The following is a 27,988-nucleotide window of genomic DNA, read 5'->3' as shown; positions in this document are numbered from 1 at the left end:
TCTGTCCTTGAATATTTTGGAGTCTGAGACTATTGATTCTATTTGAAGGACCAGATGCAGGCAAAACTGTAACACTGATTAAGTAAAATTGATCCTCCTCATTTACTACCCTTTAATCCTGGATAAGCTACTTTTTATACATGACTTCCATGAGCTCCAGATTCTTCCTTCTTCTGTCCTTCTTTCTCCTCCACTAAAACTGTTCTGTCATATTTTGTCATCATTTCTTATTGCTATCATTTCCTTATGATCTACAATTACTTTATTGCTGATTTGATGATCCTTATGAATAACCTGAGAAAAGAATTTTCCAAAAGTTTTAATAGTTATTTTGAATGTTTTATAGTACACATGACACACACACACATACAGCTTCTCATAAACTCAGTTATTTCTGACTCCATCTTCTTCTTCCCATGTTTCCAATTTGTTTTTGTCTCCAGAGGCTTCGCACTTGGCTTTGAATTTGGAAACCCTAACAGAAATCAGTAACCCTAATAGAAACAAAAAATCATAAGTTTAAAAAGTTCAGGAAATCTGCTTCATTCTGTGGCACTGCAACTATTCATCAGGGATTCAAGACTGAGCTAGTTCAAAAAGAAAATAAACTGATTTCAATAGAGTCTGGAAGTCCTGAAATATCAAAGATTCCTGTTGCACAGTTGCTGGTAAGAGTGAATCAGGCTTTAGGTACAGTTCTTAGTTAGGCTGGTCTTAATGGATCATTGGAAAAGTTGAAATAATCTCGGGGACACTAATGATATCCCTTTCCTCCCCACAGAATCAAATAAACAAACAAAAACCCAACCTGTGTTACACTCTGATTTCTCCTATTCAGAATTCCTTTAGGGAAAAAAATTCTTACTATTTCCTTATTTTCAATGCAAATACTTTGGTAGGAGCAACACACATCTATTAACAATAACATCTCATGCCTTTGTCAGATGCAAGGGCATGAAGGAGAAAATTTTACTTATTGCAGAAGAAAAGTGTAAAGAAATTCCATGGGCCCAGTACAAGTCTGTCCATAGCTGGGGCTGGTGGCAGAACTGATTAGCTGAGGATTGCATGGAGGAATATAGGGTCTATACAGATTCTTTGTGAAATTCTTCAAATTAACTTGCTGATGTAAACTCTTTTTTTTTATTTATTAGCTTCTAGTAACTCACTTAACTTTTTAAAGTTCATTTTTTTTTACATTTCTAAAATGAGGGAAATGAAGGATTAGAATTAAAGTATATCTAAGATCACCTTATATGTGAATGTTCTTTGAACTGTGAATATTTAAGACTTTTAATAAATGTTTGTGTAATTGAATTTTTGTTCTGATTATTATTTCTCAGAAATTTATCTCACTCCTCTTCTATGTTAATCATTTTCAAGTGATGCCTTCCTAGTTCAGGCTTTCATAATCCTCTGGCTGAACTACAACAGTGGCCTCTTAATACTCCTTACATCCCTGCTTCTGACTTCTAAACCAACCTGCTGCTGCTCTCTCATTTTGGAACTTCCCTCAGAGGCTGAACCATCCTTGCCAAGAATATTGAGCCATTCTGTGGCCTTGTCAACCTATAGTAACACTCTGTCCATTCTTACATTAGTGATTTCCCCTTGCGCTTTCCATTTTGAGGATGGAACCTAGACATCAGACATTCTCTTTCCAGCCCTATTTCTGACTCCTGTATTTTAAAATCATGCACTTATACTAGGTATCTTTATTTCTAGCTCTTCCTCCAACACCCTTTACTTTTCAGCTACCTTTTTGGTGTTGACATGACTCATTAGAATGTAAGCTCCTTGAGGTCAGGGGCTGTCTTTCATTTTACTTGTATTTTTTCCCTAGTGCTTAGTACAGTGTTTGTAACATAAATAATATTTAATAAAAGTTTATTTCCTTTATTGTTTTTCTAACAGATTAGCATCCTTCTAGGCTCTCTTTGCTCTTCAACCTATGCTATATACTTCTGTTAGAATAAATGTTTCCTACTAATACAGTTTCCTTATGACATTCAAGGACCTCTACAATTTAAGTCAATATACTCCAGTTAATTGGACTAGTTGCTATCCCCCAAAGATGTCTCTGATTTAACTTGTTTTAACTTTTTTTCATGTCACCCCCTTTGTTAACCCTAAAAAGCCTACTGCCATCTCAATCCTCTGATTCCTTCTTATCTATATTTCATGTACTAATTCAGCCGCTTCCTGAATTGTTCTATTCCTGACCTGCCCTTCCATACCTAGTTACTTCAGCTAACTATGGTCTCTCCAATTTAGAAATCCATACCACTTTGCACTTTCATAAAAATTTGCCACATTTTTAACATTATACTTGTTTGTATATGTCTTACTGTAGTCTCAGTCATGTCTGATTCTTCATGATCCTGTGGATCGTAACACACCAATATTGCCCAGGGACTTTCCTGGAAAAGATACTGGAGTGGTTTGCCATTTCCTTCTCCAGAGAATTAAGGTAAACCGAAGTTGTGACTTGCCCAGAGTCACATATCTGGTAAGGGTCTATAGCTGAATTTAAACTCAGATTTTCTTGACTCTAGGCCTGATACTCTATCCATTGAGCCACCAACCCCCCTTCATACATCTTATTACCTTCTTCAGGATTTCTAGCTTTTAGGGTTAAGAGATCATGTCTTTGTATTAGCTTCATTCCCTTGCCCATTACATTGACTTAAATGTTTGTTGAGAGAAAGAACAGATAAATAGGCTTTGGAAAAAGAAATCTAAAGAAATAAAGATCATAACCTCCAACCTTGAAATCAAAAGAGGACACCACAACCATTGTAAATATTTGAAACTTTGATTAATTTGGAATACTGAAAAGTTGTATTAATAGTATTACAATCTTCTAAATAATGTTTCAAGAATATAATCAACTCATGATTTGAGTACTAATTGGCTGTACTGTCAAGCCATTAAATCTCTTCAACTTTGAGCAAGTTTCTAAGTGGTCCAAGGAACTTGATTCAATAAAACAGACATGCCCTACCTCAAATGAGGGAAGCTTTAAGTTAATAGAAACTTTCCCATTAATGTCTAATTCAATACAAGCCTATTTATCTATAACAAATAGCTTCTATAAAATAAGTAGAAAATTCTTTAAAATAAAAAACAAATGTATAGATATAAGCATTCATACAAATACATTGAGTATTTGATTATTTTCCTTGGGGCTGATTATTTCTTTAGCCGTAAGAAAATAAAATAAAGCAAAACAAACTAACAAACAAAAAATTATTCTTTATAAAAAAAAAAGTCTGGATTCTTACATGAGACAAACAAGTTAAAAGTTGAATCTGGGCAAGATTCAAACTTTCACAGAAGAATAAAAAGAAATAGTAAGTAGTGTGTTTTCCCCATACCTTCTTAATATTTTCAAAATCTATTTAGATTATGTGACTTTGCCTTCTTTCTTGGTAGAGTCTATAGTATACCTTTATTTACTTTCCCAAAGGTATGAGAGAAAAACAATAATTTCTGCTTTCTAAAATCTATGCCAATTTTGGAAGATGATGTCTATTTCTAGGCATAGTTAAATTAAAGTCTTTTAGCAATAGCAACAACCACAATAAAACTATTTACTCAACTCAGTGATATGAGGTATGGCTGCTCCTTTTGAGGAATCTATTCTTATAGTATGAAACAATAATTAAAAAAAAACAAAAGGAAGATATTTCCTTCCCCCTCCCACCCACATAACATATTAAATAGACATTCCTAGAAGACACTGAGGAAAATAATGATAGCCAAACAGGATGAGAAGACATTGGTAAGCCCCTCTTATTCATTGTTTGAGGCCATGCCCTTCCAGGAAAAATCACAGATGTTTAATTATTTTGAGAGGGGCAATGTAAAACTATAACACTATTCTAAACAACTCGAAGGTGATATGTCATCACCGACAATATTTCATAAATCTATTAACCTAAATTAATAGATAGACAATTTTACCTTAAACATACAAACAAACACAAATGCAAATGCAAATTACGGAAGAATTTTTGTGGGCTTCTTATTGATTCAAAAATAATATACTTAGAATATCTATGTTTTATTATATTTTATTTATTTTCTTAAATATTCTCCAATTATAATTTAATCTGGTTTAGGATATATTTGTGAGTATTATGGGCTGCATGAGGCCTGTGCCATGTGTTTGCCACTTGTACTTTAACATACTAGGCTACTGTGGTTTTTTTTTTACTAACATGGTAGGACATAGGGACATTTACATATGTATGTTTGGATGTATGCATGTATGTATATAAATTAAATTAAACTGTTGCCTTAATGTTAGGAATCCCTAATTGAGGGCTCAGAGGAATTGGTATACTCTTCTAAACATTTCATCTAATCTAAAATCCATTAAGCAGCATAAGACAGAACCCACATAGACCTAAGGGGTTATTGTGGCTGGTGGCACAGTGAATTGAGTTCTAGGCTTAGGGTCAGGGAGACCTGAGTTAAATCCAGCCTTACCCTTACTAGCTTTGTAACCTTATGTCTAAGTGTATTAACAAGCTGTGTTGAACCTGTGCTTGCCTCAGTTTCCTCAACTGTAAAATGTGGATAATAATAATACCTACCTCACAGGTTGCTCTGAGAATCAAATGAGATAATATTTGTAAAATGCCACATAATAGGTGATATATGTGCTTCTTCCCTTCCCCCTAAGCTTAAAATTAGATAATTGTTTGAAGTGAATATTACACTAATTGGGTATTGAACAGTTTTATTAAGATTACTCTATCCTCTTTGACTATAACTGCTTTTGCTAAAATAATATTTGTAAATTGTTTCTTTTATGGTTACCAATGATTTTTTATATGGAAGTAGATGTAAGAAAATGACATATTATTTAATTACTCATAGCTATTGGTAACATTATTTTAATTCATCTTTTATAATACCTTAGGGAGGCAGCTAGGTGGTGCAGTGGTTAGAGAACCTGTCCCAGATTCAGGAGGACCTACCTGACTTCAAATATAGCCTCAGACACACTTACTAGCTGTGTGACCCTGGGCAAGTCACTTTACTTCATTGCCTTGCCATAAACAAACAAACAAACAAACGAATGAATGAATAAATGTATGAATGAATAAATAAATAAAAAGTTAGATAAATGGATGAATGCATGAATGAATAAATAAACAAATAAATAATGAATGAATGAACAAACAAGCAAATAAATAAATAAATAGATAAATAAATAAATGCTGCTTTAGGATGAGAACACATTAATGTCATACCATAGAATTGGTACATACTTTTCCAAAAGACACAATTTTTTTGTTCTTTTAGAAGAAACGATTTTTAATTTCATGTTTAATTGTGATTTCATAAAATATTGACTATGCTTAAGCAGAGAATAAATCAAGTTACAGCTTTTATGACTGCTGAGATGCTATAGTGACAGCTTTAAAGGTAAGAGAAAAGAAGTATGCACGCTGTGAATATGTGCGTGTATATGGAGCATGTGGGTATACTTTTAATGTCCTTCTCTAGCTCATTTTACAGATAAGAAAACTGAGGCAAACATGATTAAGTGACTTGCCCAGGATTACATAGCTACTAAGTTTCTGAGGCTGGATTTGAACTCATGAAGAAGAATCTTCCTGACTCCATGCATGGTGCTCTATCCACTTTACCACAAAGCTATGAAAAATCATAAAATGTATATTTTTGAGGAATTTTAAAGAAAAACTTGAAAGTTTCCCCACCCCCTTAGGCTAGGATTCTGGGTTTTATAAGATTAAATTGATAATGTGATTCAATATTTGTTGTAAAAATCAAACCCATTTAGCTCATAACATGAATTACCTACCAAAAGTTTACTCTGTCACTTCATCAAGGTGTATTGATACTCTTATATTCTCAAAGCCTTTGCTAAAGAGCAAAAATTTCTTTCTAGTTCAATGGACATGAGAGGTGTAGAGAAATATCCTTAAGAAATATTATGCTTTTTTATACGAGGAACAGGCTATGGATAAACTCATGACCAGCAGGTTTTTCAATTTGTGATAAACTATTGAGCCACAGCAAACCAAAAATCAAAAAGAAAATTTTCAAATTCCAGACCATTAGTGGCAAAATGACCAACAAGTTGATATGACAATGTAGAAACTGAATGATGTGAGACCTGGAAACATGTCAGTTGTAGATAAATGGGAGAATAGTTCACATATTCTTCGAGAAACAAATAAAGGGATTGACAGAGTTGGCTTCACTGTGTGCATAAGAGAAATCCCAAATATCATGTCAGCTTACAGTGCTCATGATGAGCATAAAAGTAAAGTGATGCCAACAAGATGATTACAGTTTATATATTCACACTTGCTCTATAATATGAAAAAAAGTAGAAAAATGGACAAGATCCTCCAACAAAATCTGCATATACCTTGATGCTTGTTGATTTCATGATTAAGATGTCAGAGAGTTATATGCTAGGAAATATTATTTAGGATTAAAAAAGAGTAAAGGATAAAGATCAGTTTTAGACTAGACAGATGCCTCATGGCTTTATAATGGGTGAGTTGTTGAATGTCTAGATTATCGAAAATGGTGACAGTCATGGGGAGGACTTTGAGGAACCTGTGTCTATGAGATAGGATACCTGACATGGGCATGAACATTCTAAATTGATCTACCATATTGTAGGCCTTTTGCCTTATTACAAGGAGTAGGTTTTTAAAAAATGACTATATAACTTAAACCATCTGTGTCTTTAAAACTGCCTGAATAAGGATGATTTTTTCCCCATGCATTTGTATCTGTGGGTGAAGGTTTCCACTCACAGCAAATGACAATATGTGGTAAAGGAGGAGGACTCTAATATCTCTTTTTTGCCACATCTCCCCCCTTAAGGTAATATGGCCCCAAGAAATGGACTTGATTCTTTGACTTTTTGCTTCATCTTTTTGCCCCAGGACTCAAGCCTTTGAGTTTGGGGACAGGCTAGATGTTTGTAGCCAGCCCAGTAGAGAAGTTTGGGGAGTAAAGTTCTAGGACCATTGAACAATTGGCTTTGTACTTGAACTTGTTGTTTCTAATGCTACTGAGCTAAAATGTGAGCCTAATAGCCCTTCCCTCCAACAGAGATTGAGGGTACAAGGAGGAGACTACATTCCAGAAGTGTTGAGGAAATTTTTCTATGTATGTTCTTATTTTTGAAGTTAATTTGTTTTTGTAAAAGCTGATATTAAGAAGTTACATTGAGCTGGGGTGCTAGTCAATGGGCCCTTAAAATTAGGCTTGAGGCAACTGAAGAGAACCAAGAGAATCTCCAACCATACTTCATTTTACTAGGGGTTGGGGGAATTAGGGTTAGAGATATAATGGTATACTCTATACTCTCTGAGGGCTAAATTTGTTACATTTTACATAACAGACCTAGCACTCAGAGAGTAGGGAGTAAACCAATATATCATTGATAATTATGTTTAAAAGCTTGTTGAAGAGTTGTAGATATGACAATCACTGAACACCACAAAAATGAAAATGACTATACAGTCAAAATACCTGATTTGGTAGACATTTCTTAATCAGCCATTTTTGTGCGGTAAAACCATCAGCTTGTTTGAGAAATACCGAACTAGAAAAAAAAAAGCAGTAAGACAAAAAAAGAGATAGTGAAAAAAACCCACATATCTTGTATGATTACAACAACCACAACCCAAGTTATTAAAATGGGTTCATGAAGACAATGAGAAATGGAAATGGATAAAGAAAAAATCTGGACATGCTTAGAGATATTACGATTTCTTTTAGAAATTCTATGAATGTAAGTAAATTTTGAAACAAGGAGTTAGAATGAATCCAGAAACAATCTTACACTTTTTTCTTCACCCTTGTCAAATAGAGGTAGCACTTCTATTTGTCAAAGCAAATGCCTCAGAGGAGGCAAGATGGCTGAGAAAAAGCAGTGACTTGCTTGAGCTCTCACCCAAACCCATGTAAGAACTGACTAAAGAAATTCTACAGCAGCAGAACCCACACAGAGTGAAATAAATTTCCAGCCCAAGACAACCTGGTTGATGGGAAAGATCTGTTGCACCTGTCTGGGAGAGGAACACAGTTCAGTGAGGGCCATGTGGGCAAAGACCAGGCCTCAGTGAACCTGGAGCAGGCCTCAGGGGACTGAATCACTACCAGCTGTAGTGGTTTTCAGATTTCTCCACCAACAAATGCTGAAAACATTGGTGGGTTGGTCCTCAGAGAGAGAGGAGTGCCGGGGTGGTGGCTGCTTCCAGAGGACAGATCAAGCGGCTGATCAGAGGGTGATTGCAGGGATCTCTTTACTGGTGCTGAGGCAGTATTCTTTTGCTTTGCATATGCTTGGATCTGGGTCACAATTCTGGATGGCAGTCCTGTGGCAAAGAGGAGTGCTGGCCTGGTAGATCTTGTGGTGGGCAGTAAAGAGTACATCCTCCTCATAGTTCCAAGGCAGAAAAGATTGCTTGTGGTCACTCATAGACCAGAGCACAGGCCAGGAAAGCAGTAAATACCTCACCCTTGATCATATACCACCTTGGAAGAAATGAAAATTTACAGGACCCTAAAAGTATCTCTCAAAACAGCTGCACAAAACCCCTGAAGCTTGAGACAGTACATTCTCCACACTTAAAACAGACCCCTACCTTAACAAAGAGTTTAAAACTCAAGTCATTGGCTGGGAACATGAGCAAACAGCACAAAAAAGTCAGACCACAAAATCTTACTTTGGTGGCAAAGAAGATCAAAACATACAACCAGAATAAGACAACAAAGTCAAAGCTCCTATATTCAAAGCCTCCAAGAAAAATGTGAAACACTCCCAGGCTATGAGAGACCTCAAAAAGGATATGAGAAGGAAGTAAGAGAAGTAGAGGAAAAATTGGGAATAGAACTGAGAGTGATGCAGGAAAATCATGAAAAACTAATCCACAACTTGCTAAAGGAGACCCAAAAAAATACTGAAGAAAATAATACCTTAAAAATAACCTAACCCAAATGGCAAAAGAGGTCCAAAAAGCCAATGAGGAAAAGAATGTCCTAAGAAGCAGAAATGGCCAAATGGAAAAGGAAGTCCAAAAGCTGACTGAAAAAAAAACCTTCCTTAAAAATTGGAATGGAGCAATTAGAAGCCAGTAACTTTATGAGAAATCAATGCATTATAAAGCAAAACCAAAATAATGCAAAAAATAAATAGAAAACAATGTGAAACATCTCACTGGAAAAACAACTGACCTGGAAAATAGATCCAGGAGAGGTAATTTAAAAACTATTGGACTTACTGAAAGCCATGATAAAAAAAAAAAAAGCCTAGACATCATCTTTCAAGAAATTTTCAAGGAAAAGTGCCCTGTTACTCGACAAAAATAGAAATTGAAAGAATCCACCAATTATCTCCTGAAAGAGATCACCAAAGGAATACTACTAAGAATATTATAGCTGAATTCTAGAGTTCCTAGGTCAAGGAGAAAATATTGCAAGCAGCCATAAAGAAAATCAGGATAACACAAAATTTAGCATCTTCTACATTAAGGGACCTGAGGGCTTGGAATATGATATTCCTGAAATCAAATAAACTATGATTATGAGCAAGGATCACCTACCGAACAAAACTGGGTATAATCCTTCAGGGGAAAAATTGGACATTCATTGAGATAGAGGAGTTTCATGCATTTTTGATGAAGAGACCAGAGTTGGCTAAAATATTTGACTTTCAAATACACCACTCAAAAGAAGCATAAAGAGGTAAACAGGAAAGAGAAATCATAAGAGACTTTTAAATTTGAACTGTTCATATTCATGCTTGGAGAGATGATATTTGTAACTCATGAGACCTTTGTCAGTATTAGGGTAATTGGAGGGAATATATATATATATATATATATATATATATATATATATATATATATATATATATATATATATATATTTCATATATGTATATATGTGTGTGTATGTATTTTATGTGTGTATGTGTGTACGTGTGTGTGTGTGTGTGTGTGTGTGTGTGTGTATGGCACACGGTGAGTTGAAGATGAAGGGATGATATCCAAAAAATAAAATTAAGGGGTGAGAGAGGATTATACTGGGAGAGGGAGAAGAGAGGGAGAAAGGGAGAAGTAGAATGAGGTAAATTATCTTACATAAAACAGACAACAAAAACCTTTTGCAGTGGAGGGGAAGTGGGGAAAGGTGAGAGGGAATGAGTGAATCTTATTCTCATCAGATTTGGCTTAAGAAGCACATAGCATACACACTCAATTAGATATGGAAATCTGTCTTACCATTCAGGAAAATAGGTGGTGGATGATAGAAAGGAGGGCAGATCGGTGGAAGAGGTAATCAGAAGCAAATGTTTTTGAGGAAGGACAGGGTCAAAAGAGAGAATAGAATAAATGGGGGGGGCAGTACAGGACAAAGGAAATATAGTTAGTTTTTCCCAACATGACTACTATGGAAATGCTTTCCGTGACTTGATACACCTGTATCAAGTTGCTTGCCTTCTAATCAAGGATGGATGGGGAGGGAGGAAGGAAGAGAATTTGGAACCCAAAGTTTTAAAAACAAATGTTAAAAATTGTTTTTACGTGCAACTGAGAAATAAGATATACAGTCAATGGGGTATAGAAATCTATCCTCTCCTACAAAAAATAGAAAGGGATGGGAATAAGAGAATGGGCAGGGCAATGATAGAAGGGAGAGCAGTTTGAGGGAAAAGGTGTTCAGAATGCATGCTATCTTGGTGTTGGGAGAGAGGAGAGATGGGAAGAAATTTGGAACTCAAAATCTTGTGAAAGTGAACCTTGAAAACTAAAAATAAATAAAAAAGAAAATTAAAAAATAAAAGCAAATCCCTCATTATGAATACATGATCCCATTATATACTATCTTTTCCACTGGAGTTGACCCTTTTATCATCGTTCTGTCTCTCTGTCTATCTGTCTATCTATCTATCTATCTATCTATCTATCTATCTATCTCTCTATCTTCCATCTATCCATATCCATTGGCTACTTATCTGCTTCTCTACTGTCTATACTTGCCATCATATTTCCTCTAATCTTAAAAAGAAAAATGAAAAACCTTATTGGAACCACCCATTGCCTATGTCTGTCATTCTCTTTTCCTTTTCATGGTTAAACTCCTTCATAAAACCATCTGTAATCTTTTTCTCCACTTCATTTTCTCTCATTCTCTTCTTAACCCTTCAGTCTGGATTCTGACCTGGTTATTTAACACAAACAGCTCTCTGATAGTTACCAATTATTTGCTAATTACCAAATTTCACGGCCTTTTCTCAATCCCCACCCTTTTTGACTCTCCAGGCTTTGGCATTTTCAATTATGTTAATATTATCTTCTTTCTAGATTTTTAAGAAAATGTTCTCTTCTGATCCTCTACCAGTGTAAGCCAGGAGTAGGGAAACTATGACCTTGAAGACACGTATGGCCCTCTAAGTCCTCAAGTGCAGCCCTTTGACTGAATCCAAACTTCAAGAACAAATCCCCTTAGTGAAAGAATGTGGTCCCATCCCTGAAGCATTCCTGAGACTTCTGTGCTAGATTTTCCATTAGGCTCACACCTGCTACCTGTGGATTTCTCCAAAGACTCTGTCCTGGAACCTCTTCTATTTGCTTTAATACTATTTTGCTTAATAATCTCACCAGCATCCATGGAATCAGTTACTGTCTTTTGTACATGATCTTCAATTTTAAACTTTTTTTTTGAAACACACCTCATATTCAACAATGAAGGAGATGGTTCATTATGAATATAACTTGGGAAGAATATGTATGTTCATAAGGTCACAGATCAGTTTAATTATTTCAGTATACTCCTTATAATACTATATAACTATGAATCATAGAGTACTGTAACCTCTGAAAAAATAAAATTGCAGGTGACCCACAATATAGAGGTATATAGTGTGTGTGTGTGTGTGTATGTATATGTATATGTGTGCATATATATGTATGCATGTATATATGTATATATGTATATGTTTATATGTATATGTGTATATATGTATATATGTATGTGTGTATAAATATATATTATATATATTTATATATGTATAATCAATATGTATTAATGTTATATTATTATACTCATTCCCCAAAATTGTAATACATTTCATTGCATAAGTTGAATCAGGCATTTTAAAAAAGGAGAATGAGAGGATATGTTCATACAGTTATGTCTGAAAGCAGTGTATTTATGTATCCTATTATTAAAATTTAGTGTTAATTTTTCCCTGTAATTTAATTAACCTTTTCTTTAAGTATTCAGCTACTGTGCTATTTGGATCCAATGAATTATATCCAAAATTGATTCATTAGCCGTGGTGCATTTAACCATAATGCAATGGTCCTACTTTTCTTTTTCTTTTTTTTGTAAAGTCTGTTTTTACTGTAGTCTTCTCTGAAATTTTAATTGCTATCCCCATTGTCTTTTTAGTTCACCCGAAGCATAATATATGCTAATCTATCTTATTTTATGTCTATTTGAATCTTTGTGTTCCTTTTGTGTTTCTTATAAACAACATATGGTAAGATTCCACATTCTAATTCTGCTATCCTCTTCAATTTTTTGGGATAATTCATCCCATTCATCTTCAGAATTATGAGTGTTCATTTTGTAATTCACTTCACCTTGGGTCCTGATATCTTTCTCCCTCTTTCCTTTACCTTTTTTAAAAAAAAAATTGTTAAATTATATTTATTATTTTAATTTTTCTCAGTTACATGTAAAAACAATTTTAATATTCATTTTTAAAACATTGAGGCTCAGATTCTTAAAATCTGGCCCACTTGCATTAGCAATACAAATGCTCAGATTCTTTAAGAGTCTGACCCGCTCCTGTTGGTGAAAATATAGCACTCTGAACCCCAAACCCTAACAATTTGGTTCACTGAGACTGGAAAACTGCCTAAACTTGCTCTTCTCCAGCCAAGATTGGTATGTATATAAGCCTCCCCCCTCTCCCTAATCCCTTTTTGCCCTGCAGTTGGTGTGTTGGGGAGAGGGCATTTTCCAAGTTCAGTAATTCCCTCAATTGGCATTTCATCGTGGTTACTTTCATTGTGGCTATGCCCAATCTCCCAATTCTGTTACCTCTTTTTTTTTTTTATTTTTAGGCAATTGGGTTAAGTGACTTGCCCAGGGTCACACAGCTAGTGTCAAGTGTTTGGTCTGAGGCTGGATTTGAACTCAGGTCCTCCTGACTTCAAGGCCAGGGCTCTATGCACTGCCCCACCTAGCTGCCCCTCTGTTACCTCTTGATCTAGCTCAATCTTCATTGCCAATTACCTCCCAGTGGTCCCTGGCTACTTCCTACCCTTAATCCTATCTAAATCCCATTCTACCTCCCAGTCACCTTCATCAAGATCCTCCCCAGATGCCTTTTCACAGTCACCCCAAATTACTTAGCCACGCCTAGATCCCTCCCACAGTCTTTCTGTATATAAGGTCCATCTTGTTTCCATGAAGGGACTCAGATTCTTTAAGAGTCTAGCCAAGTGCTCAGATTACTAAAATCTATCCAATAGCTCACTAATGTTCAGAGTTCTTAAGAGTCTGGCCAATATGGCAGATCTTTAATAAACCTTGCCTTTGGCTGAAAAAAAACCAACAACTTTGAATTCCAAATTCTCTCCTTTACTCTTCCTCACCACACCCACCCCCATCATTGAAAAGGTAAGCAACTTGATACGGGTTATACATGTGTAGTTATGCAAAACATATCCATAACAATAATGTTGTGAAAGAAAACACAGACAATAGTAACAACAACAACAACAAAAACTCAAGAAAAATAAAGTAAAAAAAAAGTATGCTTCAATCTGTATTCAGACACCATCAGTTTTTTCTCAGGGAATGGATAGCATTTTTCGTCATAAGGCTTTCAGAATTTTCTTGGATAATTTTATTGCTGAGAATAGCTAAGTCATTCACAGCTGATCATCTTACCATATTGCTATTACTTTGTGCACAGTACATTTCACTTTTCATCAGCCCATGCAAGTCCTTCCAGGTTTTTCTGAGAGCATCCTACTCATCATTTCTTATAGTGCAATAGTATTCCATCATAATCACATACTACAATTTGTTCAGTCATTCCAAAATTGATCAGGTAATGATAGAGCCAACCCCTCAATGACTAACTCCTTGGCCACAGAAAAGAGCTGCTATTAATGTTTTTGTATGTATAAGTCCTTTTCCTTTTTTTAAATGTCTTTGGGGATACAGACATAGAAGCAATATCATTAGGTCAAAGGGTATGCTTGGTTTTATAGTCCTTTGGACATAGTTCCAAATTGTGCTACAGACTGGTTTAATCAGTTCACAACTCCACCAACAATGCACTAATGTCTCATTTTTCCCACATCCCTTTAACATTTGTCATTTACCTTGCCTTCCCTGTTAGTTAATCTAATAGGTATGAGGTAGTACCTCAGAATTGTTTCAATGTGCATTTCTCTGATCCATAGTGAGTTAGAGTATTTTTTTTTCATATGGCTTTGCATAGCTTTGATTACTTCATCTGAAAACTGATGATATCTTTTGATCATTTATCAATCAGGGAATGGCTCTTATTTTTATAATTTTGACTCAATTCTGTAATATGTTTGAGAAATGAGCCCTTTATCAGAGAAACATACTTCAATTTTTTTCAGAATTATAATTGCTAATAGTATTTTCCATCCTATTCTCTCATCCCTATTCTATTCTCTCTCTCCTTTTGCCATGTCCCTCCTCAAGTGTTTTGCTTCTGACTATGCACTCTTCCAATCTGCCCTCCCTTCTATCACCCTACCTCATTTATCCCCTTCCCCTCCTAATTTCCTGTAGGATAAGATTGATTTCTATACCCAATTGAGTGTGTATGTTATTCCCTTTTTGATCCAATTCCCTCTTACCTTCCCTCTCCTTCCTTCCACTGTGAAAAGCTTTTTTTCTCACCTCTTTTATGTGAGATATTTTACCTCTTTCTACCTCTCCCTTTCTCTTTCTCCCAGTATATTCCTCTCTCACTCCTTAATTTTATTTTTCACATACTATCCCTTCATATGCAACTCACACCTATTCCTTCTATCTATATATACTCTTTATAACTGTCCTAATTATGAGAAAGTTCTTGAGTTACAAGTATCATCTCCCTATGTAGAAGATAAACATTTTAACCTTACTAAGTCTCTTATGATTTCTCTTTCTGTTTACATTTTTATGCTTCTCTTGAGTCTTGTATTTGAAAACTAAATTATATATTCAGCTCTGGTCTTTTCATCAAGAATGGTTGAAAGTACTCTATCTCATTAAATTCCCATTTTTTCCCCTGAAGGATCATACTCAGTTATGCCGGGTAGGTGATTCTTGGTTGTAATTCTAGCTCCTTTGCCCTCTGAAGCTACTAAATCTTGTATTATGCTGACTGTGACTGCATGATCCAATCATTATTTCTGCATGCTTAGAGTATTTTCTCCTTGACCTGGGAACTCTGGAATTTAGGTATATTATTCCAGGTAGTTTTCATTTTGGCATCTCATTTAGGAGGTGGAGGGAAGGATGGGATGGGGAGAAAATTTGGAACTCAAAATCTTGTGCAAGTGAATATTGAAAACTAAAATTAAATGAATTAATATTAGAAAAAGAGATGACAATTAAATTCAAGGGACCTTATGAGATAACCAAGTTAAGTAGCATAGAAGGGAAAGAGAGGAAGGGTGCAAGACAAAGCCCTATGGAACATCCACAGCTAGATGGCATGACCTAGATGAAGATCTAGCAAATGACCATGAGGAATGGTCTAATAGGTACAAATTGAACCAAAGTCAGGCCAAAAAACTGAGACAGAATTAAAAATTGAGTATCTAGTGATCAAAGGCATTTATTTGTGCATGCACATATGTATATGCATGTATCTACATCTATCTATACATATACATGCATGTGTGACTATTTATGTGTATACAAATACACCTATCTATACATATAAATGTATTATTTTTCTATCTAATATTATATCTCCCACCAAAATAAATAAAATTATGCAACCTCCTTGAGAGCAGGTTATTTATTTTTTTATCTTTGCATTCATAGTGCTTAGAACATTGCCTAGCAAACTACACATTCTTTATACATGATTGTTACTTCAAATAGAATATAGAAATATACATTATTGATATGTTTATACATGTCTATCTGCTTGGGGAAATAATTTGCATAAATATATATGTATATATATATGTATGTGTACACATGCATATACATGTAGAAATGTTTCTTTACCGATTCTTTATGAAATCAAGTTGATTTATAAATGAGAGCCCACTATTTGTACATCTTTTTTCAGGTTATTATGTTGAAAACTTCATTTCAGATTGAAAATTATGGTTAGCATCAACATTTGTTTATTACCAGCAATTGTTAATTAGGCATTTATACTGAGCAATATTCTATCCTGTTTCATTTCAGACACATAACATAGATTTAAGAGTAGTAGCATAAACTATTAACCTTAATCCATCCATTTGTTTAATAATAATTAATCTATTCCTCTGTAAAATTCCAGAAAATTAAATTAAAACCAAGATTAAAAGAACTTAATAATTTTCAAGGAGCTATTTATGTTACTACATTCCGATTTCATATGAGTGCTTAGCAGCTTTTCTTTTCTGATAACTATTTTCAGCAGCACTTTTAAAAATGGATCCTTTAAATTGAAATTAAACAGTATCTAACTGAAAATCAACAAGAAAATTTCAGAATCTCCTGCAAGGGGATTATGGTGGGAGAAGGCAACAATCACCCTCCCACATGCCCCTTTTCACAACAATATAGAAATGCTTTCTAATATCAAGAGGCACAAGCAGTACATTTATATTCTAACTCTGACAATAAGTGTGATGGGAAATATCAAGGAGAAGCTATGTTTGCTTAGGGCTATGTTAAACCAAGGAACCTATATAATATGATCCTGAAAGAGCCAGGCCTGATATGAAATAGTGATCCAATCGCTGAATAGAAGAATATTAGAGCTGGAAGGCTCTACAGAGACAACCTAGTTCCATTCTCTCATTTTAAAAACGAAGAAATTGAGGCACAGAAAGATGACAATTCCTTGTCTGAGGTCACACAGTTAGTTACTAGCAAAATGGGGATAAGAAGACAGCTTACATAGTAGACAGGAGTATAGGAAGGAAGGCCAACATTAAAACTCTTCATCTGTTATTTATTAATTGTATTACCAATAACAAGTCAATTCACCTATTTAAGCTTCAGCTTCTTCAACTACAAAATAAGAATAATACCTTTGAACTTACCTTGCAGGCTCATTATGAAGTCCGACATAGCAATAATGAGGTGTATCTGTATAGTAGAAAGATATCTGGACTTGTAATCAGAGATTTAAACTCTAATTCTGTGACTCCGTTGACCTATGTGGCTTTGTGCAAATTCCTTAACAAACTTGTTATCAGCTTTCTTACCTGTAGGTTGAGATGATTGAGTTAAACGGCCTCTACTATCTTCTGATTCTAAATCTACAATTGAACCTACATGTATTTATGTATGCTAACTCTAATTAAAAGTTATATAAAGTTGTTCATTTTTGCAATGTTGTTGCCACAATATAAATTGTTCTACTTCTGTTCATTTCAATCTGTAGCAGTTTATACAAATATTCCAAGGATTCTGAGACTATCTCGATCATTTCTCATAGCACTCTGATTAACACAACGAGCAATTTTGAGCCCCAAGAAATTATGATGAAAAATGTTATGCATATGACAGAGAATGATGGACTAAATATGCAGAATGAGACACACATTTTTAGACATGGACAATGAGGAACATGTTTTGCTACACTATGAATATTTGTTACAGGTATTTTGTTTCAGGGTGATGGAAGGGATTAAAAAATAATGATTAATTGAAAAAATAATTTATATATGCATATATACGCACAAATACACACATATGTAGTACCTGAGTGTCTTTTGTTTTTTTGATAAGTCATTCTATCCCCTAAACTCCTCTCCTCTACCCTATAACAGTTAAGAAAAAACTGACCAATATACCACCCCTGTGTGGCAAGATATTAAACATTGCACTTATATTCCTACATACCTGTAGCAAGAAGAGGGAAATTTGATCATCTGTACCATTTGAATTTATTTTCATTTTCTTTTATATTGATGTAGTCATTATCAATGTTATACTATTTCTTTCTATATTTTGCTTCAGGTCATGTATGTGTATGCATTTTCTCAGAAATCCTCAAATTCATATTTTTTTTTACAAAACAGTATAGCATTATACTCATTTATATTAATTTGTTTAAAGATTGTCTAGTCACTAGGTGCTAGTCTTGTTTCAGATTTTGCTACCAGACAAGAAAGTACACACACACACACACACACATGTTCCAAACTGATATGTTTCAGAGACCCATCAAATCTAAGAGGCCTAGACTTTATATGGTTGATGCTTCTTTTATACTTAGGTGAACAATAAGCTGTCAGGGAATTCAAGGCAAATCAGGGTTTAGGGATAGCTTTCTGGCCTTTTTTTTAAAAATCTAATCTCTGTTGCAAAAGGGAAAGAGATAGGTCTTGGCCTTAAACAAGGGACATATGTGCCAGTCAGGTTCTAAGAATAGCTTTGTTTCCTTTTAGTCAAAACTAATCCCTGTCACAGGAGAGAAAGAAGATGAATGTCATGTTGCAGGGCAACCCTAATATATAGTATTAGTCCTTTTATATTTACTATGCCACTTCTGGTAGGTGATCATAAACCAAGATCTGAATGGATCACCAAAGGCAATCTAGTTCCACTCCCTCCTTTTAAAGATGAAAAAATATGACAGCCAGGGAATTAGTCCCTGGTGACTTGCCCAAAGTCACATCAATAGTTTCAACAATCATAGGCAGGATTTCAATGCACATCCTCTGACCTCAGAATGCACTCTTTCCAATATAACAAGCTGCTCCTCATTTTTATTAAATTAAAAAATAAATAAAATATTTTCATATGGCAGCTAATTTGTATTTTTTCTCTGAAAGATGTTTGTTTATATCTTTTGACCACACATATTAAAATTTTAATAGCTCTTAGTTGTATATACATAGGTCAAGTTGCTAAATGCCTTGAATATCATCTTGTTTGGTTTGCTTATAAATCTTTCTGTTTGTAAGCCATAGTTTTGAAAGTTAAAAGCACTATTTTAACTTTGGGGAATGATAAGTACTCAAGATCATAAGGGCTATTAAGTGAGGTCTAGTACCTAGAACAAGAGAAACGATCCCTGGTGAGGCTGCATATAGAGCACTGTGTGTAGTTTCTAATCCGGAGAATGTCTCAGTGGGAGATAAGAATCATCAGAAGTCTGAATACTATTCCATTTGAGGACAAATTGAGGCACCTGAGATTGTTTAGCATTAACATAATTCTGCTATTGTATCTGTACTGCTACTAGCAATATTAATAATAACTGACATATGTTTTAAAATTTGCAAACATATCAATCACTTTTCATATACATGAAAGAATGTCATTTGGAAGAGGTTTTAGATTTACTCTCTTGTGCCTCAGTGGGCAAATATGGAGCAGTTGTGAAAGTGCAGAGGCATATTTAGGCTTGATATATGAGGAAAGAAAACATACTGAGTAATTAGAGCCATCTAAAATTTAAATGGATTGCCTCATGGAATTGTGACACTCCGTCCCTAGAGACCCTTGTTAGATATACTGCAGAAGAATATTATTCATCTATGGATTTGACTGGATGTCCTCTAGGGTCATTCCAACTACAAAATTTTAAAATTTTCTTATGAATTTTGCCAGAATATTTTAAAGAAATTTGAAAGGCTTATTATGAGTGAAAGATAATTTTCTGCAAATGGACTACCAGTATATCGATGGCTAATAAGTCAACAATTTGGTCAACTCCTTTTCAAAGATTCATGACTTTGTAAGGACCAACCTCTTTATGAAACTGTTACTTGTAAATTATCTCTTTGATTGCTTATTAATAAAGTAAATCTGTAATGCCATTCTTAGTTTAATCATTGATTGCTAAAAGAACATCAAACATTGTGTAAAGAAAGAACACCACTACAAGAACTGCAAAACTTGAGTTCTAGTCTCCTCTTTTTTTGTTCTACTTCTTAGTTATCTTATCCAGGCCAGGTCACTTTGCCTTTATAATACTCAGTTGTCTTTCATTCAAAATGGTGATGATTCCTTAACTTTCTAATGTAAGGGATTCAAAAGATTATCTTAATTCAAGCTGTGATCACTCACAAGATTTACTTTGTAAATGCTAAAAATTTATATAGATATGAGTTATTATTGTTCTCATTTTGAGGGCAACAATGAGATTAGCAGACAGACTTACAATGTCCCCAAAGCCTTAGTAGCTTGATTTTGTTCAGAATTCTTCCTGCCCAAACTGCAACTAAATGTAACTACCTAGGACATTCCAATAGCATTCTGTTTGCAGAAAAAAATTAAATACGTATAGATACTGTTTAGTAAGTACATCTCTTGCTATCTTAAAGATATTTTTATTAAATGTACAATATTTCTAGTTAATGTTTGCCATCATTGAGAGTCAATGTGGTAGGGTAGGTAGTGAGCCTCAGAACCTAGAATATGTAGGTTCAAATTGTGCTTCTGATGTAGACTGACTGTGATCCCGGACAAGTATCTTAACCTCTTAGCATTCTAAGGAACTCTCTAGGGCCATATAAATTGCAGAGAAGGTTCCAGTCTGCATTAGTAGGAATTTCATCATCTGGGAATTCCCTTTAACCATGAAATTCTGTGTTCAGTCCTCTTTCCTACTCATGTACTCCATCAAAGTAAGTATCATAGTAATCACATTTTGAATACTGAACTTATGATGAATTGTATTAAAAAAAATATTCCAGGTGAAAAATGCTCTTAACATATATTGCTGAGCAGACAAATAAATTTACCATGAATACAGTCTCTTCCATACAAAAACCCCACAGGGAATGTCTGATAGGAGAACACTCTTTCATTGTAGCATCACCCACAGTCAAATATCTGGGTAGTGCATAAGAGACTTTATTTAGTGCAGGTCACAGCTTCACACAATTTGGCCCACAATATGGGTCCATGTAGGGCCCTCTCTAAGAGTCATAAGCCCCAAGTTTTTTGGATTATTTTCATTTTTTAATGGTGAAAAGCAACAGAAACAGCTGACAGAGCCATATTCAAAAACTTAAAAAAAGAAAAATATCAGAACATGCACAAATAAAAATGTGTATTGTCTTCTCTCATTAGATTTTTAAGCTCCTCAAGGCCAGCAACTGCCTTTCTTATTCTTATTTCTATCCCTAGCACTTAGCAGTTCCTGGCACAAAGCAGGGACTTAATAAATTTTTATTTTATTGTTTCACAGTAGCTAGATGGTGCAGTGGATAAAGCACTGGGCCAGAAAGCAGAAGAACCTGAGTTCAGATTTGGCCTCAGACACTTATTAGCTGTGTGACCCAAGACAAACCCTGTTTGCCTCAGTTTCTTCTTCCATCAAATGAGATGAAGAAAGAAATAGCAAACTATTCCACTATATTTCACAAGAAAACCCCAAATAGGGGAAGCTAGGTGGCACAGTGGATAGAACTCCAGCCTTGGAGTTAGGAGGAGCTGAGTTCAAATCTGGCCTCAGATACTTGACAACTTACTAGCTGTGTGACCCTGGGCAAGTCACTTACCTCACTGCTTAGCAAAAAAGAAAAAATGGAATCAGAAAGAATCAGACATGATTGACCAAATTTACTTTTTGTCTTGATGTACTATCTTTTGTTTTAAGTACATGGCGTAGACATGAATACAATGCGGGTCAACCCATATCAGGAATTTTCCCATTGCCCCTTATGTTTAGGGGCACCATTTTTTAGTTAAGGCAACTGAGGCTGACTCCATCCATGCTTTAGGCATATCCGTACCAAAAGGAGAACAAATTCTTAAAGATGAAAAAGTAAGGGCTATCTCTGGATCAGCTGGTAAAGGTTAAGAGGAGATCATAATGATGTGGAAGACCAATTGAAGTGAATCTTAGTAAAGGAGTTCCTGTACTAGATGAGATTAGGAAACAAGTGGTAGAGAAGTAAAAGTATTCAGAGGCACAAGCACACAAGAAGAAAACAATTGAATTCTACCAAAACTATTAGAATTCTTGTCAAGGAGCAGACAAAAGAGAGTCAGGGAATCACAGATGCCAGTTCTGACAATTAGACTCATTGTCTCCTTTGCTGTCATTTTTAAGGTTCAGCAGGAAAGGGATGCTCATGATTGATGCCCACTCCTTATTTGGTTCTGCTTAATATGTTTAAGCTCTTCTAAAAGCCATATTCAAACAGTTGGTTTTGTTTGTTTGTTTCCTTTGGTTTGTTTTCCTTTTTTGGGTTTTTTTTTGTTTTTTTGCTTTTCTGTCTTTCAGAGCAAGTTGTAGTTTAGGGACAAGTGCTGAAGTCCACATAGAATTCAGAATCCTGGTCAAAGCAGACTGATCATTTAGTACGACAATGCCAACATGATAAAATTATAAATGCAAAAAGAATTTCCCTGGGGCCGTCAGAACGAAAGCCAGTGTCATCCGACAGGATTATTGTCTAAGAAGGAGCATAAAGGGAGCATGCTCTTTACAGGTCAATAAAAAACTAGTCCAAGGTTAGGTATATAGGAAATTTTCCAACAGAGGGAGGATGAGAAATGATGAGTTTGCAGCACTGAGCTGACAGGATTTTCCTAGTGTGGGAGTGAAGCTATAGCTCTCATTCTGGCTTTTATCTGGGTCTGCCCATATTCTTTGGCACCGCCATATAAGTGTCTGCACCTGTGTCACCCCTTTGGGAAGGGTTAAAATCTGCTGTGCAGGCTAGATTCTGAATAAAAATAAATCTATTCCATGTAGCAGGGTTTTCTTCTTCTTTAACAGATTGGCTTCTGCTAACCTAGGGGCACATAGGCACATGCTAAGAATAGGATCACCATATACACATGGTTAAGTTGTCTACTGGGTAGCCTGGCTCTTGTTTCCTGGAAATGAGACAGGTTCAGGGTATCAGCTGCTGCTCAGATGGATATGATTTGGATTTGAGAACAAAAGGGGGAAAATCTACTTAAAACAACTCAATTGTGTAAATAAAGATCACTAGATCCAGACCTCCCCTCCTTCCCCAATTCTCATAGCTACAAATTCATTATTATGTTAATATTCTTTATTGTTGTACACCTAGTTAGCAATTTGTGTTAATAAGAGCAAGATCGTAAGTCTGAAGCTTATGTATATTGTGAGTATGTCATACAAAATGTGTTTTGCTTTGTTCTATGGACACAGACTACACTTCTTTTCCCATCACTCCGTCTTGCAAATGTAGACCACTGCAGCTAGTTAGCTCAGTGGATAGAGTGCTGGACCTAAAGTCAAGAAGATCTTAGTTCAAATCCAGCCTTCAGACACTTAGTGGCTCTGTGACCCTAGTCAAGTTACTTAACATCTGTCCCAGTTTCCTCAATTATAAAATCGAAATAATAAGAGCACCTACCTCCCAGGTTTCTTGAGAAGATCAACTGAGATAACATTTTAAAGTGCTTAGCGTACCTGGCATATACAAATGGTATCAAGGCCTATATAGTATAAGGACTATCTCTCACATGTAGCATTGGGGAAGGAGATGTTGCCATGCAGCATGAAGTTGGGCAGAATAGAAATAGCTAACCTCTTCTTCCCCAACCCTTCTTAAAGGTACACTTTAATTCCTGCCAGGATTAGAAGGAGGGCAGGAGCCAGATACCACTCAGTTCTCCTCAGGGAAAGGGTCTACCAAACTAGAATTTTATCAATCTGCTTCCTTAAATATTGCTGGTTTAGAGGATGTAATCTATTTCAAGCTAACTTCTTATCACTGTTTCATTATTGTGGGAAAGCAGTACCCCACCCTTTATAGAGGTGACCTTTTTCCCAACAAATACCATTTCTACAATGAACACACATAGCATTTAGCCAAAAAATCTCGTGTATCAATAGATAGTAAAACAAAAATCAGAGAAGATATGTATAAGAGAATATATACTAGACATTACAAAGTGGGAGCAAGGCAACTCAGCTTACCCAAGAGCAAAATTTTCATATTTCACCCCAGGGGAAGTTTTTCAAAATCTCTAAGTGTAGCAAGTTAGGGATAATGACTTGATGGAGACTACCAGGTCTTCTCATGTCTACTCAGTCTTTTCCTTCACTAACCTGAAGGGGAACTAACTTTTGTCCATCTACCCTCTCAAAGTTGGAAGACAGAAGTGCCCAAAGACACTACAGGGACTGAAGTGACTTGAAAACTGTCTGAAGAACTCAAAGAAGAGTAATTTCCTCACTACTTCTGCCCCACTTTTCACACAGAGATCTTGATTCTCACTAATAAGAAAAGAGTCCCATACCAATGGACTTTGGGATTGCATTTACAAATATATATATATATATATATATATTGATGAGTAAAGAAATACAGAACAGATTCAAAGTAGGCAAATTATGTGCCAAATAATAATAATAACAATAAAACAAATAAATTATGGAACAGGGATTTGAACCCGCATCTTTGACAGCCTATTTTTTTCTTTATTCTTTTAGATATTCTTTTATGAATGAAGGATGCCACATTAACCATCAATCTGTTAGTGATTTCCATTAAACTCAATAGAGGGGAATGGCTATCATCCAGTACACAGAAAATTATGAAGCTTAGAATTGTAGGATACAAGGCATAAAGATTAAGTCTCCCATGGTCCCTGTTCTCTAACCACCAATTTTCTTTATTGTTGCTGAGGATCCCCTAAAGTGGGAAGAGGGCAGGAAGCTGAGAGGCCTTTATTATAGCTGCAATTCCCATGACCACCCTAACCATTGAAGTATACCACAACATATAAAACACAAAATCGCAAATCCAAATGTTTCCCTGGACTTATAGTGTAAAAAGCTGCAGTTTGGCTAGGTCTGATGGCAAAGGGAAAATAGAAATGTCTCACATTGATTTTTACAGATTCAAATATTTTCACCAGCTATAACATTTGCCAGCAATAATGCCCATAATTATTTGGCAAGACAATCCATTCTAGGTTTTCCCATTTTTTTCATTTCTAATGACATATTGGAACTTCCCTAAAATATCTATTCTTATATTCAAAACTTGGTTATTTGGGGTTGAAATGAAACAAAATGGTGAAAATTTCTGAGATTCTAGTAAACTTAGAAAATTTGACTGCATGAATGCTTCCCTTCTATTTTTTTTTCTCTTTCAGGTACTTGGAATTTTACTGGAGCAGAGCAAATTAAAGTACGTTTCTAAGGAGGCACTATAACTAAAATTCTAATTATGGAATCATAGTTTTCTAAAAGCCTGTTGGACACTGCCTAGAAAGAACACTGTACACACAATGCTAGAGGCAAATAGAAAGCAATGATGAGCACCAATTAATTTAGGACATGATTAATTAGGTAGCTAAAAGGTTTGGTATTTCTATGAAGTTAAATGATAAATGGTTTAGATTTATCCAAAGCCATTGTTACAGTTTTTGGGCCTAACACTGTCTAGCCAAGTAATAATTTCTAGAGATTTATCTTTCATTCATTTATAAATTTACCCTCAATTCACTTAATGAGAGCTAATTTTCTTCTTGAACTGTCAGCATTAGCAGCAACACAGGACCAGGCTTTAATTCCAAAGTTACTATTCCACTCTGTTCTCTGATGAGTCGTCCAACTGTTTGACTGTTTTCTTAATTCGCCGTTACTTATTTATTTACTTAGTTATTTGTGAGGCAGTTGGGGTTAAATGACTTCCCCAGGGTCACATAGCTAGTAAGTGTCAAGTGTCAAGGATGGATTTGAACTCAGATACTCCTGACTCCAGGGCTGGTGCTTTATCTACTGTACAACCTACCTGCCCCTATATCTTCTTTCCTTATTTAAAAATGAACTGCTGTTAACTTTATATGGCCCTTTTCTAATATAGGAGAACACTAGGAAATCTCATTTTTAAGGCTCTACATATACATTCATACTAAACATATTTTCACATTAGTCATGCTGTAAACCATAATTGGAATGATTAGGAGGAACCACAAGAAAGAAGAAACAAAATAAAACCTAAGAGGAAAATAAAAATAGTATGCTTCCATCTGTATTCAAAATCTATAATTCTTTCTCTGGATGTAGATAGCACTTTCCATCAGGAGACTTTTTGGAGATGTCTTAGATCCTTGCATTGCTGAGAATGGCTAAGTCTGTCAAAGTTAGTTGTTGCACAACTTGGCTGTTACTGTGTAGTATATTCTCCATTTTCTGCTTACTTCACTCAACATTAGCCCATACATGTCTTTCCAGATTTTTCTGAAGTCTGCTTGCTCATCATTTATTATAGCACAATAGTATCCCATTACATTCATATACCATAATTGATGGGCATTCCCTCAATTGATGGGCATCCCCTCAATTTCCAATTCTTGGCCTCCACAGAAAGAGCTGCTATAAATATTTTTGTTCATGTGAGTTCTTTTCCCAGTTTTATGATCTCTTTGGGATACAACCCTTGAAGTGCTATTGCTGAGTCAAGGGTATCCACATTTTATAGCCCCTTGGGTATAGATCCAAATTGTTCTCCAAAATGGTTGGATCAGTTCACAACTCCACCAACAATGCATTGGTGTTCCAATTTTCACACATCTTCTCCAACATTTATCATTTTCCTGTTTTCTCATATTAGCCAATCTGGTAGGTGTGATGTGGTGCCTTGGAATTGTTTTGATTTGCATTTCTGTAATCAATAGTGATTTAAAACATTTTTTCATATGACTATAGACAGGTTTAATTTCTTCATCTGAAAACTGCATGTTCATATTCTTTGATCATTTCTCAATTGGGGAATGACTTTTATTCTTATAAATTTGACTCAGTTCTCTATATATTTTAGAAGTGAGGCCCTTGTCAGAGATACTGGTTATATAAATTCTTTCCCAGTTTTCTGTTTCCCTTCTAATCTTGGTCGCATTGGCTTTTTTTGCACAAAAACTTTTCAATTTAATGTAATCAAACAATTAATTTTGCATTTCACAATGTTCTTTATCTCTTCTTTTTGGTCATAAATTCTTCTGTTCTCCATAAATCTGTCAGGTAAACAATTCCTTGTTCTTCCACTTTGCTTATATTATCAGCCTTTCTATCTAAATTGTGTATTCATTTTGACTTTATTTTGGTATATGGTATAAGATTTTGGTCTATGTCTAGTTTCTGCCATATTCTTTTCTTGTTTTCCCAGCAGCTTTGGTCAAATACTGAGTTCTTATCCCAGAAGCTGGGGTTTGGGGGTTTATCTAACAGTAGATTGCTATAGTCATTGACTACTGTGTCTATCATAGCTAACCTATTCCACTGATCCACCATTTTATTTCTTAGCCAGTACAAAGTAGTTTTGAGGATTGCTGTTTTATAACACAATTTAAGATTTGGTATGGTTAGGCCACCTTCCCTAGCATTTATTTTCTTTAGTTCCTTCAATATTCTGAAGTTTTTGATCTTCCAAATGAATCTTGCTATTTTTTTTCTAGCTCTATAAAATAATTTTTTGGTAGTTTGTTTGGTATAGTACTTAATAAGTAAATTAGCTTAGGTAGAATTGTCATTTTTGTTATATTAGCTCGGTGTACTCATGAGCAACTATAATTGTTTTTCTAATTATTTAGATCTGGCTTTATTTGTGTGAAAAGTGTTTTGTAATTGTGTTTATATAGTTCCTGGTTTTTTTTTTCAGCAGCTAGACTCCTAAATATTTTGTAATGTCTATACTAACTTAAATAGAATTTCTTTTTCTATCTCTTGCTGTTGGGCTTTGTTGTTAATATATAGAAATGCCGATGATTTACTTGTGTTCATTTTATAGCCTGCAACTTTGCAAAAGAT

At 35.1% G+C, this 27,988-nt stretch overlaps 1 pseudogene; it reads right to left on the bottom strand.

The window, feature by feature from the left end:
• Nucleotides 1-384: 384 nt before the first annotated feature.
• Nucleotides 385-27,988, bottom strand: part of LOC110212562 (equilibrative nucleobase transporter 1 pseudogene) — a 44,151-nt pseudogene continuing 16,547 nt past the window's right edge.

The sequence above is a fragment of the Phascolarctos cinereus genome, unplaced genomic scaffold (assembly GCF_003287225.1).
Source record: "Phascolarctos cinereus isolate Bilbo 61053 unplaced genomic scaffold, phaCin_HiC Scaffold_4;HRSCAF=312, whole genome shotgun sequence".
Classification (NCBI taxonomy): Eukaryota; Metazoa; Chordata; class Mammalia; order Diprotodontia; family Phascolarctidae; genus Phascolarctos; species Phascolarctos cinereus.
Note: the sequence above shows the minus strand (reverse complement) of the source record. Positions and strands in the feature narration are given on the sequence as shown.